At 42.1% G+C, this 19,376-nt stretch overlaps 1 protein-coding gene across 1 annotated transcript in view; it reads left to right on the forward strand.

Moving 5' to 3' along the window:
- Positions 1 to 19,376, forward strand: part of DISC1 (DISC1 scaffold protein) — a 369,832-nt gene that overhangs the window by 173,146 nt on the left and 177,310 nt on the right.

Genomic DNA, 19,376 nt, shown 5'->3' on the forward strand with positions numbered 1-19,376 from the left:
CTGGAAGCTCCAAGTATAGGTTTTTCTGTTTCTGGTTGAAGATCTTGTTGAGTTTTGGGGGAGATTTATCGGTATCGCTTCCTACTCCGCCATTACTCTGACGTCATCTCTGGCTTTGTTTTCTGGCTCACACAGAAACAGATGAAAGGACTGAGAAAAGAGCATGGAGTGGCTCTTCTCTGTGTGTGTGTTTCTGAGAGCGTCCGCCCCCTACCCCTGGGAACGATGTGGGGGACACCAAGGCTGCCTTAGCCAGAGGAGCTGCCCGTGGGAGGAGTTAGACCTCCTACTCTTTCCTCATTCCCATTGTAAAGTTAACTTTGCTGACCTTGAGGTTTGCTCCTGGGGAGGAGGGCAGTAGTCTCAGAAGATGCCAGTTCAGTCCATGTTGATAAAATGAAACACTTACTTCTTAAAAGCAGTAATAATTTTATGATGATTCAGTTTCTCATATGCAGAATGAAATCATAAAATACAAATTTGGATTTAAAATATATTAGATGCTGGAAACTGTTTCTTTACCAGTAAACTATCCAACTTCTAGGCTGATAAAGTACAGATCAAATCAGGTAACTTAGAGTATGAATGTGTGTGAGTGTGTATGTGTGTGTCTATGTGTGTATGCCCTTCCATTTACCCTAGGAAGTCCAAAGTTTCTGGAGGGCAGAGGTCACACATAGCATATCATGGTCCCTACATAAATGCTGTTTACTAGAAAAATGAAAGACATATACTACTAGACTATATTTACAAAGTCTGCTTACTTAAAAAGAAATAAGGAAATATTAGGAATAATAGGTAGCTAGATTTGAAATCAGCTGGCAGAAATTAAGTGTGTCACTTTCCTATGAATAAATTTTATTTTAAAGGCTTACTAAATTGTGTAGAGAGAGGTTTTTTTTCATATTTTAGTTAGAATGTTCATTGTTACTATGTCTTTTTAGTGATAGGCACCCCTAAGTTGGCTCAATTCAGAGCTTCCCAATTTATTCCTTCCTTCTTTCCTCCCTCCCTCCCTTCCTCCTTCCCTTCCCTCCCCTTCCCTCCCCTTCCTTCCCTTTCCTACCTTCCTACCTTCCCTCCCTCCCTCCCTTCCTCCCTCTCTCCCTCCCTCCCTCCCTTCCCTCTCCCCCCCTCTCCTCCCCTCCCCTTCCTACCTTCCTACCTTCCCTCCCTCCCTCTCTCCCTTCCCTCCCCTTCCCTCCCCTTCCTACCTTCCCTCCCTCCTTTCCCTCCCTCCCCTCCCCTTCCTACCTTCCTACCTTCCCTCCCTTCCTCCCTCTCTCCCTTCCCTCCCCTTCTCTCCCCTTCTCTCCCCTTCCTACCTTCCCTCCCTCCATCCTTCCCTCCCTCCTTCCCTTCCCTCCCTCCTCTCCCCTCCCCTTCCTACCTTCCTACCTTCCCTCCCTCCCTTTCCTCTCCTCCCCTCCCTTTCTACCTTCCTACCTTCCCTCCCTCCCTTTCCTCTCCTCCCCTTCCCTTTCTACCTTCCTACCTTCCTCCCTTCCTTTGCTCCCTCCCCCCTCCCTTCCCTCTCCTCCCCTCCCTTCCCCTCCTCCCTTCCTACCCTCCCTTCCTCCCTCCCCTCTTCCCTCCCCTCCTCTCCCCTCCCCTTCCTACCTTCCTACCTTCCCTCCCTCCCTCCCTCCCTCCCCTCTCTTCCTCTCCCCTCCCCTCCCCTTTCTACCTTCCTACCTTCCCTCCCTCCCTCTCTCCCTCCCTCTCTCCCTCCCTCCCTCCCTCCCTTCCCTCTCCTCCCCTCTCCTCCCCTCCCCTCCCCTTCCTACCTTCCTACCTTCCCTCCCTCCCTCCCTCTCTCCCTCTCCTCCCCTCCCCTTCCTACCTTCCTACCTTCCCTCCCTCCCTCCCCTCTCCTCCCCTCCCCTTTCTACCTTCCTACCTTCCTACTTTCCTACCTTCCCTCCCTCTTTCCTTCCCTCCCTCCCTCCCTCTCTCCCTTTCTTTCTTTTTCTTTTTTTCCCTTACTTTTCTCCAAGCCTTGATTTTACCAAATATGTAATGATAGCTGCCCATTTGAGCCTTTGTATATAACTACAGTACTGAGGAACAACAGTGTGCCCAGAGATGTAACTGTGTGGTTCAAATTACAATAAGAATGAGCATTGTATATTGTAAATAAATTCTTGTTATCGACTTTTTAAAATTGGATAAACAATAAAAGCTATGAAATTTCTCATATATCATCACCACACAAATTTTGGCACAAAATGGGGAATCAACCATACTAAGACTAAAGAAGACGTGGACGAATTTGGACAAATTTAGTATGGCGACATTTTCATTTGAACCATTGAGCTCTTGAAAGCCATTAATATCTCTTTAAAAAAAATAAAGAGCTGTACAGTCTTTTTTGAATCTCATCATTGTCACTTCACTAAGTATTTTGAAAATTATGAATAAAACATAAATAGAATGAGAGATTGTTACCATGGCTGATTCTAAATTGCAGATGGCTCATTACTGTGGCGAAGGCATTTTGTCTCTTGCACTTGGATTTATGCTGGATCAGTCCCCCTTTCCCTATGCTTTATCCTGGAGCTAATTTTTAACAAATCTGAGGTGACTTGACTCTGGGTGACCCATATTAATAATCTTGGGTTGGTGAGAGTAGGTGGGGGCACAAATAAATAAGGAATGCATTCCTTAGTAAGTAAAAGCTTTTATCTATTGAAATGCAATAAAACTAGGCCAGCGTCCGTCCATAGGCTGCCATTTGTTTTTTTATTAATTTATTTTTTTATTTTTTACAGGGACAGAGAGAGAGTCAGAGAGAGGGATAGATAGGGACAGACAGATAGGAACGGAAAGAGATGAGAAGCATCAATCATCAGTTTTTTGTTGCGACACCTTAGTTATTCATTGATGCTTTCTCATATGTGCCTTGACTGCGGGCCTTCAGCAGACCGAGTAACCCCTTGCTCGAGCCAGTGACCTTGGGTCTAAGCTGGTGAGCTTTTTTTTGCTCAAGCCAGATGAGCCTGTGCTCAAGCTGGTGACCTCGGGGTCTTGAACCTGGGTCCTCCACATCCCAGTTTGATGCTCTATCCACTGCGCCACCACCTGGTCAGGCTGTTGGGTTTTGAGAGTTAAAAATTCAGAAGGCACTCAATGATCAAGTTAAAATGTAGAGAAAACACAAAGAAATAGTTGGCATGTGCATGTGTGTGTGCCATGAGCTGACTCTTTGTAATCTTAGAACATTTTCAAATAAGACTATTTAAGAAATGAGCCTCATGTAGTGTGCTTGAAAGCAGACCTTGATTTTCAGTAATGGTTGCAGGACATGGCTTTCAGGAGAAAGACACAATTCAGGGGTGGACAGGTGACCCCAGGATGGGCAGAGCCCCAGACTCTTCTGTTTGTTCACCTGCGCCTCTCAATGTGTTACGTTTGGTCCAAGACAGCTGACCCAGTTACATGGACATCCAAGTCCAGCCAGGGGCTCTGTTTCCACAGCAGAAGGGGAGATTCACAGCCTTGGGGACTGTGCAGTTTGACTCAGTTAGAAAGGAAGCAGCCGTAGTGACAGGAAGGATGCATGTAATGACTCAGCACAGATGAACTTGCTCTTTGATCACTGACAACACCTTATGTCTTGTGTCTCTGGCTAGATTCTAAGCCCACTGAGGCCAAAGCTCTGTTCTTATGTTTCATTTGCATCATTGTGGTGTCCAGCATGGTGTCTTTGGAAATAATAAATGTACAATAAATATGTGTTTACTGGGGACAGATATCCATATAGACCCACACCTTGGATCTTCTTTTTAAACATTAAAAAAATTTATTTACCAATTTAATGAGAGCAGTGATAAGTTTAAGAGTCTTTCATGCAGTTGCTTGAGTTATCTGAGACAGACATCCATATTGGGGTGTCAGCAAATAGAACAGCATGATGAGAGAGGACCGAAGTATGCCGAAGTCCTTGTGGGCAAAGGCAGATGGAAATCGCCACTGAACCTATTGACTTCTGTCACGGTGACACACCATCTCTGTGTGCTTTAATTTCCCTCAGCTGTTCTTAAGACTTCATGAGAACATGTTTGAATTGTGAGCAATTTTAAATGCAGCGAAACAGAAGGAAAAGCTAAATCCATCTTTCAGTCCCTGAATGTTTATGGAAATTAACTGTAAACCTTTAATTATTGTAGATTTCAATGTTTTTTGTTTTTTAAGGGAGGATGGGATGAAAAAAGTCAGTAACTTTTTTAATTTGCTGCATCTGTGCTTCAGAAAAAAAAGACAACCTTGAGATTTACATAACTGTTTTTTCATCCCTTGTTGGCAATCTGTATTGTACTTTATTAATATTGTAGATTTTGCACTATAACTCAGATATAAAGGAAACAGACGTCAAGGGGAGAGATTTAATCACAGAATAATCAGGGCTGGAATTTAAATAGGACATCATTAGCATGTTAATGAACTTTCCCACTTTCTGCCAGCTGCCTGATAGAAAGTACTGTGGGTGTAGCTCAGAAGCCCTGCAGGGTCAGCGGTCCGGTAAGCTGTCAGAAACCAAAACGTGATGTTTAAAAGTCATTATGGGATTGTCAGTGCAAATATCAAATGGCAGGATTTCATCGTTTTGGTTTTTTTCTGGGAGTGACGTGTTCAGTTTAAAAGCATTTGCTGTTCAGTGAGTGAGGAGGAAGTGGCCGACAGACAGGGCATTTCAGGAGTAATCAGTTGGAGAGGAGTCAACTTGTAAATTATGGTTTAGGGCTAGTACCTACCTCTTGCTTTGGATTAGAAAAGCTATATGTCCACACTGACCCAATCCTGCTCCTATTTTTGGAAGACTTCATCATTTTTGTGCTTGAAATAGCTAATAAAGGTAAGTCTGGTGTGCTCAGTGAGATGTTTGTGCTGTTCGCTGTCAATTCCATAGGTGAAACTTCTTTCAGAAGTCATCTCTCTGGCCTGACCAGGAGATGGCACAGTGGATGGCACAGTCGGCCTGGGATGCAGAAGACCCAGGTTCGAAACCCCGAGGTCACCCGCTTAAGTGTGAGATCATAGACATGATCCCATGCTGGCTTGAGCAAGGGGTCTCTGGCTTGGCTGGAGTCCTCTGGTCAAGGCACACATGAGAAAGCAATCAATGAACAACTAAAGTGCCACAGTGAAGAATTGATACTTCTCATCTCTCTTCCTTCCTGTCTGTTTCTCTCATTTAAAAAAAAAAGTCACCTGTCACCTGGTAAGAAAAGGCTTTCAGTTCAGAGATCCTGTGCTTTACCAGTTTCATGTATCTAGGGAGTAATTCTCTTTCCATATTTATCAGATGTATTTAAAATTATACCATAAAAATTAGACCAGAAGAGTAAAATCTGTGTGTCTATTTTTTTGTGGGTGGAAAAATATGGTTTTAGTCAATGGTTTGTTCTTTGAATGGCTGCTAATACTATAGGTAATCTTATTGGAGACTGTACAGACATGCAGGTGTGGTGTCGAACATTGGCTTTAAACCATTTGTAGCATTATAAACATTCATTTCACAACTAGATTGTACAAGGATATTGGCTGTACTGAGACCTGCTGTGTTATTTATTTAGCAGTGAAATTTATTTATTTATTTAGTGACAGAGACAAAGATAGAGAAGGACAGATAGGGACAGACAGACAGGAAGGAGAGAGATGAGAAGCATCAATTCTTTGTTGCGGGACTTTTGTTGTTCACTGATTGCTTTCTCATATGTGCCTTGACCAAGGGTCTGCAGGAGAGTGAGTGACCCCTTGTTCAAGCCAGTGACCTTGGGCTCAAGCCAGAGACCTTGGGCTTTAAGCCAGTGACCTTTGGGCTCAAGCCAGCAACCATCGGGTCATGTCTATGATCCTATGTCAAGCCAGCGACCCCGTGCTCAAGCTGGTGAGCCTGCGCTCAAGCCAGATGAGCCCATGCTCAAGCCGGTGACCTAGGGGTTTTTAACCTGGGTCCTCCGCATACCAGCCCAATGCTCTATTCACTGTGCCACCACCTGGTCAGGCTAGCAGTGAAATTTATTAAATCCCCATTCCATTCAGCAGGCACGTATTGAAAGAGTATTATCACTGGTGTTAATGGGGGAGTATGTTCCTTCATTGTATTTGGACCTTTCATATAACACTCTTGATATTAAATTAAATATGCCTTGAAAAAATGTAGAAAATATAAACAACAAAATTAACAAATAAAAATAAAATTTAAAAGTTGAGACAGAAGAAAATGCTAATGATAAATGTTGTGTTGGTTGAGAATATGATGTAATAATGAGCTTCCTAGAAGCCAGAACAAAAAAGACAGTTGAAGTATCTATCATCTGTCCCCCTCAAAAGCAATTTAAAACACAAGGTTTTCAGGAATGTGGAGTGATATCAAATTCTAAGACAATCTCTTTGATTGCTGCAAATTATTTATTTATTTATTTAGAAATTAAATTTAAAAGGGTGACATTGATCAATAAAAATACATAGGTTCCAGGTAAACATTTCTATAGCATTTGAACTGTTGATTGTGTTGTGTGCTCATCACCCAAAGCCAAATCATTTTTTGTCACTGTATGTTTATCCTTCTTTACTCTCTTTCCTCCCTCCCCTCCCTCTGGTAACCACTTCACTTTTATTTATGTTCATGAGTCTTAGTTTTATATCCCACCTATATGTGAAATCATATAGTTCTTAGCTGTTTCTGATTTACTTATCTCAGTATAATATTCTCAAGGTTCATTCATGTTTTTGTAAATGATCCTATGTCATCATTTATTATGGCTGAATAGTATTTTATTGTGTATATGTACACATTTTCTTTATTTAGTCCTCTATTGATGGGCACTTTGGTTGTTTCCACGTCTTGGCTACTGTGAATAATGATGCAGTGAACATGGGGGTGCATGTGTTTTTACATACCAATGTTTTTGAGTTTTTTTGGTAGATAGCCAGTAAGAGAATTGCTGGGTTATATGATAATTGTATTCTTAATGTTTTGAGGAACCACCATACTGTCTTCCATAGTGGCTGTACCAGTTTACATTCCCACTAGCAGTGAGTAAGGGTTCCTTTTTCTCCACAGCCTTTCCAAAACCTGTTATTGCCTGTCTTGTTGATAACAGCCAATCTAATAGGTGAGAGGTGGTATCTCATTGTAGTTTTGATTTGTATTTCTCTAATAGTGAAGATGAGCATCTTTTATTATATCTATTTGTTATTTGTGAGTGGTATTAAATTCTTAGGCAATATCTTTGAGAGCACGTTAGAAAGTCATCATGAACAGATTTATAACAAATGCAAATGTGCTTTTCCTCTGGCTGTTACTAGCCATCTCAAGGAAAAAAGATTAGGAGATGCCTTCAGAGAAAGGGGTCATGATGGCTAAACTGAAACAAATTTCAGGTCAGTGGGTATGTACATTTTTTTTCATGAAAAAGTCCAGTTTTTTAGCGAATTCTTAAATTTTCCAAGGTTTCCCAAACTTTACGAAGCATTATGTTAATGTATAAAAGTGAATTGGTAAGCGCTTGGGGTAATTAAGTTTCAATATGGAATCTTCCAGTGAACTGACATTATTCGAATATGAAACTTAGAATAGAAGGAGTGGCTTGAGTCACATTCTGTAGACTCACCAATGTCACTTCTTTCTTCTGAGCCTTGATGAAGACCTGCATAGTGGACAATTGGCTCTCTTTAGGCCAGAATGGTGACAGATCTTTTGGATGACTGAAGACCAAACTCTGTTGAGAACCAGCAGAGAGTTGTAAGTCCTGTTTGTGGGGGAACTTAGATTGTTATATGGAAAATATTTGTGACTGCTTTCCTAAACTGGAAATTATTGTTTGTTTATACTAAAAATATATGTAACACAAACTTTTGGAGGAAAACTTTTTTTTTTAAACCTTAGAATTTTTTTTACTCATGGTTTACTGTGAGATGAGTTTTTACATCTCTAAGCATTTATCTATGATTGATTAATTATTTATTTTATTATGATCACAGTTAAATACATATTTACATTTTAAATTTCTCTCTGTGTTTTTTCTCTTTTTAATTATATCCTTGCATTATTATTAGTATGGTTATTTCTCTTTAGCAGCTTTTGCCTGTGAATCTAAGCCTGATATTTGCAATGAATTTTCTTCCTCTTTTATTAAATAAGTGGGACAGTTCTTTTGGGAGACATCTCCACAACCATGTAAAAAGAGCCTATATTAGGATACAGGAGACCTCTGTGTAGCCTCAGTTCTATTGTTTGCCCATTTTCATAGTACCTGACATAGGCAGGCATCATAGCATGAAGTTTGATGAATGAATGGTCTTTAGCAAGTCACTGCAGTTTCTCTGCTTCTCAGTTGCTACATGTAAGACACACCTGAACCAGATCTCTGTTTCATTTTCATCCATTCATCCATCTTTCAGTAAGCATTTATTGAGCACTTACAATGTTCCAGGCACCCTGTGAGGACTTTCTGGTCCAGGGTCACCATTTCGTTCAGTTCCTTCCAGTCTTGAATTCTCATGATTCTGTCCAACTTGGTTCTCTTTGTTTTTCTCACTTTCAACAATTTCTTATCTCTTTCCCCTATTTTTATCCATGCAATTATTTCAGAAGTCCTTGCTATTGTTACTTCCTTCTCTATTTGCTTTCTATGCTCCCTTGATGATACTTTAGTTCTATAGGCCCTAGGTGGGAATACAATGAATTGAATGGGGTTTCATACTCAGTTGCAATGGGTCATTTTTAACATGCTAATTTGGAGCAGGAGCTTGATTCTCTGTAATAGAGAGGGTACATGTGACTCTTAGTATCAGATGGATGCTCTGCCTTGTAGATCATTCTTGCTAACCAGTGTCTGTCCTAGTCTTTCTACATTTCATTTGGAGTCTGGGCTTTTGCTAACATTGGTGTATGTAAATGGTCTCTTTCTCTCTCTCTCTCTCTCTCTCTCTCTCTCTCTCTCTCACACACACACACACACACACACACACACACTCCTGAAAATTAAGTGGAGAATGGTGGTAAGTGAGACTCCATGACTCCTAAAAGACAGTCCATGTGCTGAGGCTAGGTGAGGGGATTACTTGTTGCATGGGCCATACCACAGGCTGCAGACTGTTTTACACCCCTCACCATTGGCTTTTGCAAGCCCCCATTTTTCAATGTTTCTAGTAGGAGTGGAACCCTCTCAGTTAACAACTTCAGCATTGTGTTATGATTTGAAAATAACAATTTATTGTGATGATTAAAACTTAACTAGAGTTAGCAGAATTTAATGCTCTGATTCACATTATCTTTTATGTGATCCTTACAGGTTTAAAGAGAAATTCTTCTAGGATTTCTTCTTCCTTTGCTCTTTACTGTATATGTTCAGCGTGTATTTATCAGATCTCTTGCTAAGTGCAGAGATTAGCTATAGCTTATAGTGGATTGAATATATTCCTTGAAAGGAAGAAGTGGTTCCTGTGTGCTGTCACTTTCTCTCCAGTAACAGTGTTGATCACTTTCCTTTTTGTTCTTAAGCCCTTCCTCCAGCCAGGCACTGAGCTAAGCCTGGATATACCTTTAAAAAAAACTCGAAACCTACCTGACCAGGTGGTGGCACAGTGGATAGAGTGTCGGACTGGGATGTGGAGGACCCAGGTTCGAAATCCTGAGGCCGTCAGCTTGAGTGCAGGCTCATCTGGTATGAGCAAGGCTCACCAGCTTGAACCCAAGGTCGCTGGCTTAAGCAAAGGGTCACTTGGTCTGCTGTAGCCCCCAGTCAAGGCACATATGAGAAAGTAATCAATGAACAACTAAGGTGCTACAATGAAGAATTGATGCTTCTCATCTCTCTCTCTTCCTGTCTGTTTGTCCCTATCTGTCCTTCTCTCTGTCCCTCTCTCTGTCACAACCCCCTCCCCCAAACCAGGAAAACAAAAAAAACCCCTCAAATCCTGTGTGTTCAAGTTTCACAGGTGTAGATACTGAGGCTTAGGGAGAATCAGCACCTCACCCAAAGTCATATAGGCATGAGGGGTCAGGGCCAGGATTCAAATTTTTTTTTATGGGATTTTACCCTTTTTGTTGTTTTATGTTCTTTATTTTATATTTCTTTATCTTTTCCTTATGTGAGAAGCAGAGAGGCAGAGAGAGAGACTCCCACCCCGACTGCGATCCACCTGGAAAGCCCCATATGGGGTGATGCTTTGCCCATCTGGGGCCGTTGCTCTGGTACTCGGCAACTGAGCTATTTTAGTTCCTGAGGAGAGGCCACGGAGCCATCATTAGCACCTGGGACCAACTTGCTCCAACTGAGCCATGGCTGTGGGAGGAGAAGAGAGAGACAGAGTGAGAGAAAGGAGAAGGGTAGGGATGGAGAAGCAGATAGTTTCTTCTGTGTGTCCTGACTGGGAATCAAACCCAAGACATCTACACACAGGGCAGACACTCTACCACTGAGCCAACTGGCCAGGGTTCGTTTTATGTTCTTTATGAATTTGACTCCTACCATGAGCTTTTCTACCCATCCCTTTATCTAAATACTGCACTCACAGAGTTGTGACATGAAACAAAAGTCCATTAAAAATAATCTTGCATCGATGTTGAATGCCCTGAAAATGAGGTTTTATTTATTTTTGAAATATACAAGTATACTCTTTGTATTTGATGCCTGAAATAACTTGCTATCTGCAGTTTTATTATATCAGATGGATCATTTAACTTGATAAGAGGTTCTATCACCTTTATAATAATCACTTTTTTTTTGTTAAAACCCAGATCCTTTATTGTCAATAGATGAGTAAGGGGGGTTTAGATAATATAACAAATGAGAAAAAAGTTGAACTCTGGCAACTGAATTAGATATATATTTGTTAATTTTAAATAACCTTTTGATATTTTATTCAAAGACCTGTTGATAATTCTAAAATGCTTAAATGTCCATGCTTTGCTTTGTAGTCTTATAAGTCTAACCATTATTAAATTGACTGATATACTCTCCAGAGTTTCTGGTAGAGGATTACTACAAGCCCTGTGTGCCTATAAGAATTTACAAGTTGTTCTATTGATTATAAGAACTTTAACTTGCAATCCATCGTTCTAAGATGCTTTTAAGTGAGTTTTTGAACTTCAAATAAAACACCAGTTAAAATAGTCTATAATTCAGGGCTTTGAAGAATTAAGATGGATTTTTTTGAGTCCAATTTTATGAGGTTTTGCAGAATTCATTTCACTGGTGCTATCATGACATCTTTTATGCTGTCAGTTTTTTCAGTGATTAATTTTGGAAGAAATATCTAGTGTTCATCTTTGGCATCGCCATGAATTATGGCTTCCTGCCATTTTCACCAAGTACTTCCTCTTCTTTGAAGCTGCCATATGTTTAGCAACCCAAGAAAGTCACTACTTATGTGAGAGATCATCATTTGTTGTTAATTTAATTTTTTTCAGATTTTCTTAGTTCTTGTAAAGGAGGGCAGGATGGTAAATGTTTTCTGCCTGGGCTGGTTTGCTGCCTGGGGGGCCCACTGTACTTTTGTATTTGGGGATGGCCATCCTGCCCCATCTACTTTTTCTTTTAAGATTTTTATATAATTGAGGAGGGTTGGATCACTGTACGATGGACACTACTAAGGCAATACATGACAGTTTAACATTTATAGCATGGCAGAAAACATGAAGAGTTGCTTCAAGGTCTCCTGACTTGACATCATTAAAAATTCAGAAACTGGCCCTGGCCGGTTGGCTCAGTGGTAGAGCATCAGCCTGGCGTGAAGGAGTCCTGGGTTCGATTCCCGGCCAGGGCACACAGGGAAGTGCCCATCTGCTTCTCCACCCCTCCCCCTCTCCTTCCTCTCTGTCTCTCTTCCCCTCCTGCAGCCAAGGCTCCATTGGAGCAAAGTTGGCCCGGGCGCTGAGGATGGCTCAGTGGCCTCTGCCTCAGGCACTAGAATGGCTCTGGTTGCAACAGAGCGATGCCCCAGATGGGCAGAGCATCGCCCCCTGGTGGGCGTGCTGGGTGGATCCCAGTCTGGCGCATGCGGGAGTCTGTCTGACTGCCTCCCTGTTTCTAACTTCAGAAAAATACAAAAAAAAAAAAAATTCAGAAACCAGCCTGACTAGTGGTGCCGCAGTGGATAGAGCATTGACCTGGGATGCTGAGAACCCAGGCTCAAAACCCCAAGGTTGCACGCTTGAGCGCGGGATCACCAACATGATCCCAACGTCTCTGGCTTGCACGCAAAGGTTGCTGGCTTGAGCAAGGGGTCCCTGGCTTGGCTTGAGCCCCCCTGTCAGGGTATCTATGAGAAGCAATCCATGAACAACTAAAGTGATGCAGCTATGAGTTGATGCTTTTCATCTCTCTCCTTTCCTTTCTCTCTCTCTCTCAGCAAAAATAAATACATAAACAAAAAATCATAAACCAGATATGCTCACATTTTGCATGTTCACATAGTCATAGAATGATTTTTCTTTTGACACTATACTTTCCCAAGTCTGTATAACTCATTAGCTATGGAAAGCATAGTTTGCTTCCAGATTCAATTATAACCAAACTTTTAAATTCTCTTTTCATTTGCCAAAATAATGTTAAACTTTTGGTTATTTTAGCTTATTTTAAACATCTCTTTTCCTATGTGTTACACTTCATGTATTCCTATATATTATATTTCTGTTCTCCAAGAAGGAACGAGTGCAATTAGTTTGTGATTCCAGGGAGTACTTAGTGAGAGGAAGCCTGGTCTTGCTTAGACAGTGTGGCTGAAAACTTTAGTTTCTTTTTAACTCAGTCTGTCCTAGCATTTGACTTTGACCCACGTGCCCCAATTGTATTGGCAAGACATAATTCCATTTGGCAAATGTCTGTTTGCCCTTTGCCCTACACCATTTTTTGTTTCCAGAGACTGAGAAACAGTAGGGGATGAATACTGAACTCCCCGTGTCTGCCCTGAGAAGGTTGCCAGACACTGAAATTTCCCAGTGGTCTGGAATCCTGAGAATGTGTCAACCTTTGAAGACAAAGTAATTTTTTTTTTAGTTTATACAAGGATACTCTGAAGTTGAAGATTATAAAATTCCTGAACTTAGTCTAGTAGCTTGTTTTTTCTTTCAATTTTTAATTTATTCCACATAGGAGATCATATAGTTTATCATAAGAATAAAACCCATGTTTAAAACGGAATAAAAAGTGTCCACTAGACAACTTCCATCACAGCCTGATTCCATTTTCAGTGTGCCTCTCCATGCCTGGAGCCTGTGCAGATGTGTACACACTTGTACTCAGACTGAGGACACAACTGCACTTTTCTCTCTGCCTTACATGACAATATGAAAGCATCACATCACTCAGTCCTCACTACTGTTATGTTGAGATCATTTTGCCCTCCCCACTTGACAGCTGCTTTAACAGGCTTGGAGGCTAGGAGAGCTGTAGATGGGAGCGTGTCAGGCCTGTCTGGCTCCAGAACCACACTCAATGTTCTAATTTATTACTCATGATCTCTATAATATTCCCAGAGTCAATATACGACGATTTATGTAACTAGCCCCTTATTTTGATGATGCATGCAATGATCATTTTATGCATTGCTCTCTGAATTGAAGTACCAGGTTAGAATCACTGGGTCTAAGAGCATACCCATTTGTATGGCTTGGTACCTGCTGCAAATGGTCTTTCAAAGGGATTATACCAATTTAATTGATACTACCAATCCAGCCTTTCCAATATTGGGTATTATGTATACCAATATAATAACAATAATAAAGTGGTATTTTTTTAAATGGGGCAACATCAATAAATCAGGATACATATATTCAAAGATAACAACTCCAGGTTATCTTGTCGTTCACTTATGTTGCATACCCATCACCCAAAGTCAGATTGTCCTCTGTCACCTTCTATCTAGTTTTCTTTGTGCCCCTCCCCCTCCCCCGTTCCCTCTCCCTCTCCCCTCTCCCCCCGTAACCACCCCACTCTTATAAATGTCTCTTAGTTTCAATAAAGTGGTATTTAATTCATGCCTCACTTTTTGTGCCTTTATCATTTTTTTCACCCATGTTCTTGTTTAATTTTTTGGGGGCAGGAGGAGGGAACTTGATGGTTTCTTCATCTTTATATGATATGATTATTTTCTTTTCTCCTATTTGTTTGTGTGAAATTAACCCAATATCCTGATTAATAGTGGACCACCAAAAGGAGTCTTTATAAATAATAACGTGTTCAGGTAAGAGTTCAGAATGAATTTTGAAACTTCGTAAGATACTGGGGCACACATGACTTAAGAAATAATAACATAGGTCTTGAGTACAGGTGGCACATTTCACTCTGTGCATTAATGCTTACTGGGCCTGGCCTTTCAGACACAGGTGACAGGCAGGGACTGCTGCAGTTAGAACTGTAATAAACCACTCTGACATATAAAAAATCTTGGAAGGAATTAACTTACATTTTCACAATCATTAAAATGTAGGAGCTGAGAGAGTGTACAGTTTGACACCCATTGTTTTAGTTTTTCTTCATGTTTCACACTTTACTATCTTTGGTCTTTTTTTTTTTTTAATTTCATTTGTTTTTGTTCTTTTCCAAGTGAGAGGAGGGGAGACAGAGAGACAGACTCACACATGAGCCTTGACTGTGATCCACCTGCCAACCTCCATCTGGGTTGATGCTGTGCTCATCTGGGGCCATGCTTACAACCAAGCTATTTTTAGTGCTTGAGGCAGAGGCCCCATGGAGCCATCCTTAGCACCTGGGGATGATACACTCGAACTAATTGAGCCATGGCTGTGGGAGGGGAAGAGAGAGAGAGTGAGAGAGGGGGGAGGGGGGAGGAATGGAGAAAGAAATGGTTGCTTCTCTTGTGTACCCTGACCAGGAATTGAACCCGGGACATCCACACACGCAACTGATACTCTACCACTGAGCCAACCAGCCAGGCTACAATTCTCTTCCACAGATCCATTAGAGAGACAGCTCCTGTCCATAGAAGTGCATTTCTTCCAAAGCCAGCTGCCGTTTCCCGGCCTGGAGGAGAGTGCCTGTTGATGGTCTGTGGCTGCCGTTTTGCAGTCTGGAGAGAGAATGAGGGAGCATGGTAGATGAAGGGCATCCCTGCCCTGGAAGAATGCCAGACCTGATGACCTTTTGAACTGTCACCATGTTTTCCTGGAGAGCAGTTGGGTTTGCAGCAGCTTCCCCCCACCCCAACCCAGCTCCAGATCTCACCACAATGAGCAACATTGGATAGTAAGTGAGAGATCTCTCTCTATTTTACTGATGATGTGTCCTCACTATGGCTCAGGCTCTATAAAGTCACCAGCTTGCTGGTTGCAGCTCTTGGTCATGAGCTTCTCCCACCATGCCTTCCCATGACTTACGGCTGCTCCCTGTCAGCTTCCACATTCTTTTCTGGGTCCTTTCCTCCACTTCTGGAATGTCCCATACCCTTATCCACCCTTGCACCTCCTCCCTACATTTCTTCTCAGCTTTGCCCTGACCACTCTCTCCGACCCTCAGCTTCCCATGATCTCCAGTCTCCGTGTGCTCTGGGTGGGATGTGAGGTCTCCCTCACATTGCTCCAGGAGGGCCTTCCATGAGCTCTAGGTCACAGATCCCATGGCCACAGACCCCATGGACTCTTCTGCCAGGACATTCTGTTTATTTGTACCATGTGTACAGTCGGCGTCTTTATGTTTTTGTCCGGCTGGAGCTTGGCTTGACACCATGAAGACGATCATTGTCCCTCCCTTAATGTTCCGTGATTATACATTCCATTTTGCCATGTTTAATGGAATATTTAGTAGCATCTATGAAGAAGCCTGAAGACTATAAATAAATGCTGTCTTTGGTATTGAAAGCATTTTATACAATACGAAATTGGGAGCACATTTTTTCTCAGAAGACCATGAGCCCCAAAGTAGAAGCTATTATATTTTAGCATAATTACCATATGTTTCAAAGTCACTTGCAATTGTGTTTCTCATAATGGCAATTAGAAAGGTCATCTCTGTTAGATATAGAAACTAGTTCCTGGCTGTCAGTGTGAAGTCTTTTGGGGCACACAGGGGAGACATGAGATTTCTTATCCCAAAGGGTAGCTCTCTACCTCTAATTACCTAACATGGCACATGTCTGTTGTTCCGCCTAGGTGCTATATGGACATAGAAATGAAAACTTCTAAAACAAATTTTTCTCTGCATCCTCAATGACTAAATTATGTGAGGTTATTTTTTCTTCCCTAAAACATTGGATAGAGAAATCTGACAATAGCATGTTATTTGTGATCTTTTTTTTCTGCCTTAGTTAAAAAATTGGTGGTCTGCATTAAAGTATGGAAATAGTATTATATTTAATTTTGCACGTGTGTACTTTGATGAAAGGATGGGGGAGAAGGTGAGGAGACAACCGTGACTCAGGGTAATGGAGCTAAGAGCTGCTCACAGAAGGATATCTTCATTAGAACTAGCAGGGAATTCTTGGGAACCTGAAACAGGCCATTGGGGGAATGGTCACAGGAGCTGATGCTAGAGGGAGATGGTTCTTAATCTGGCTTGGGAACAGCAGATTAGGCTGCCAGAGTTGAGATACTAATGTATTTCTATGTACAAATACCCCTTCATTTTCTTTCTCTCCCTCCCTCCCTCCCTCCCTCCCTCCCTCCCTCCCTCCCTCCCTCCCTCCCTCTCTCCCTTCTTTCCTTCCTTTCTCCTTCTCTCTCTCTCCTTTCCTTCCTTCCTCCTTCTCTCTCTCTCCTTTACTTCCTCCCTCCCTTCCTTCCTCCTTTCTCTCTCCATTCCTTCTTTCCTTCCTCCCTCCCTCCTTCCCTCCCTCCCTCTTTCTTTTCTTTTCTTTTTTTTCTTTTCCCTTCCTTCCTTCCTTCCTTCCTTCCTTCCTTCCTTCCTTCCTTCCTTCCTTCCTTCCTTCTTTCCTTCCTTCCTTCCTTCCTTCCTTCTTTCCCTCCCTCCCTCCCTCCCTTCCTTCCCTCCCTCCTTCCCTCCCTCCCTCTCTCCTTCCCTCCCTCTCTCTCTCCCTTCCCTTTCCTTTCCTTTCCTTTCCTTTCCTTTCCTTTCCTTTCCTTTCCTTTCCTTTCCTTTCCTTTCCTTCTGCCTTTTTTCTTTCTTTCCCCAAACTGTTTGCTCTGAATTATATGAGAAGCTATAACTTCTTTATCCAAGCTTTCAGAATTTATAAGCATTTATTAACAGAGAGGAAAGAGAGATAAGAAAGTCTTGGTTTGGCAGTGCACACACATGGTCTTCATATTTTCAAATTTCTTACTTGGGAGAATACTGGAGAAGATTCTGTGGCCCATGAAACATCTGATTGTTGCCATTTGATGCTATTAAAAAGCCTTGATTTTAAAAATTAATCTGTTAATTCAACATAGACTGTTGATGGAATGTGGACACAGCTGGAAGCTGCCCCTCCCAGGCTGCGTGCAGGTGCATTTTCATCAGGTTTACCGGAGGCAGAGAAGTAGTCCATGGCCCTCAAGGTGCCATCTGGGCTAATGAATAAATTTTCATTATTTTTACTATTAAAAATGATCATTCCTAATTGTGAGTAATAGAGAGTAATGGAACATTTTAATTACCGTGCTACACCAGTAGAGAGGAAAGAGTCCACGGTACTTAGGTAAACAGGAAGAAAAGCCCAGTGTTGTTCTATTGCTGAATGTGGGACGTCTACTCAGCAATGAAAGGGAACAAGCTCTTACTACACACAGCACCTGGATGCATCTCAGGTGCATTATGTGGAATCAAAGAAGCCTGACTTCAACTACTTCCTCCTGTAGGAATGCATTTCTATGACACTCTGAAAGACAGACCCCTAGGAACCAGGTTTCAGGGCTGGAGAGGGCCTGGCAACCAAGAGGCAGCACAGGAAATTTTGGGGCATGTTGGAATTGTTCTGTATCATGTTTGTGGTGATGATCACAAGAATCAGTCCATCAAAGGTTAAAACCATGGAATGTACACACACACACACACACACACACACACACCAGTAAATTTTGCTATGTGTAAATGAAAAAAAAGTTAAACTGAAACTTATAGCTCATTTATTTCATGTGTTACCAGTTGTTTTTTGTTTGTTTGTTTTTTTACAGAGACAGAGTCAGAGAGAGGGATAGACAGGGACAGACAGACAGGAACGGAGAGATGAGAAGCATCAATCATTAGTTTTTTGTTGCGCGTTGTGACACCTTAGTTGTTCATTGATTGCTTTCTCATATGTGCCTTGAGCAGGCCTTCAGCAGACCGAATAACCCCTTGCTCGAGCCAGCAACCTTGGGTCCAAGCTGGTGAGCTTTGCTCAAACCAGATGAGCCCACGTTCAAGCTGTTGACCTTGGGGTCTTGAACCTGGGTCCTCCACATCCCAGTCCGACGCTCTATCCACTATGCCACCGCCTGGTCAGGCCATGCGTTACCAGTTTTATATGATTTAATCCTCCAGTAGCCCTATGAGGATGATATTATTATCCCTATTGCTATGTTATGATTTACCATTGTTATTATTGAGTAGGCCGAGGGTTCATGAGGTTTGAACCAAGGTTTCATTACTTCTAGGAGGCAGAGGCTGGCACAAGCCTGGTTTGTATTTCTTGTGAGGCCTACCTTTGCCCACCACTGCATACCATCCCTCAGGGAGGTGAACAGCAGGTGGTAGCCACTCCTCTGGGCCTCCAGTCCGGGCCATACCAGGTCACCAGCTGACCACTCAGCGTCTGTTGCTCTGTGTATTCTGCTGTTCTGTGTATTCTGCTGTTCATATTTACAGATGGGTGAAAGGTCTCCATGGCTTTCTAAGTGTTCAGTCTCAGAGAGGGTGAAGACTACAGAATATTTTATCCCTAACTTCTTAACTTGTGGCTAAGTTAAATTTGGGTTCTTTTTTGTTTTAAATGACAGGAGGGTAGATAGTAAGACAGACTCCTGCATATGTCCCAACCGAGATCCACCCGACAACCCACATCTGGGGCCAATGTTTAAATCAACCCAGTCATCCTCAGAGCTTGGAGCCAACACTTGAACCAATCAAGTCACTGACTGTGGGAGGAGAGAGAGAGAGAAGGGGGAGAGAGAGGGAGAAGAAAAGCAGATGGTTGCTTCTCATATGTGCCCTGACCAGGAATCCAACCCTGGACATCCACACACTGGGCTCAACTTCTGTCCACTGAGCCAACTGGCCAAGGCTAAATTTGGCTTCTTTTCAAGGAACTATTACCTCCCTAGAGGGTTTTCATGGTGACACCAGTGAAAACTGTGTTCAATGCACAGCTTTAACTTAGTCTCCTTAAATTTATCATTCAGGTTGAGCAGAGCTGTTAATTAACTAATGTAGTCAACCTTAGACTAGAGGATTGGAGATAACTCCTTAGAGAGGGAGAGAAAGAGCAAG

Source organism: Saccopteryx bilineata, chromosome 1, assembly GCF_036850765.1.
Source record: "Saccopteryx bilineata isolate mSacBil1 chromosome 1, mSacBil1_pri_phased_curated, whole genome shotgun sequence".
In the NCBI taxonomy this organism is placed as follows: domain Eukaryota; kingdom Metazoa; phylum Chordata; class Mammalia; order Chiroptera; family Emballonuridae; genus Saccopteryx; species Saccopteryx bilineata.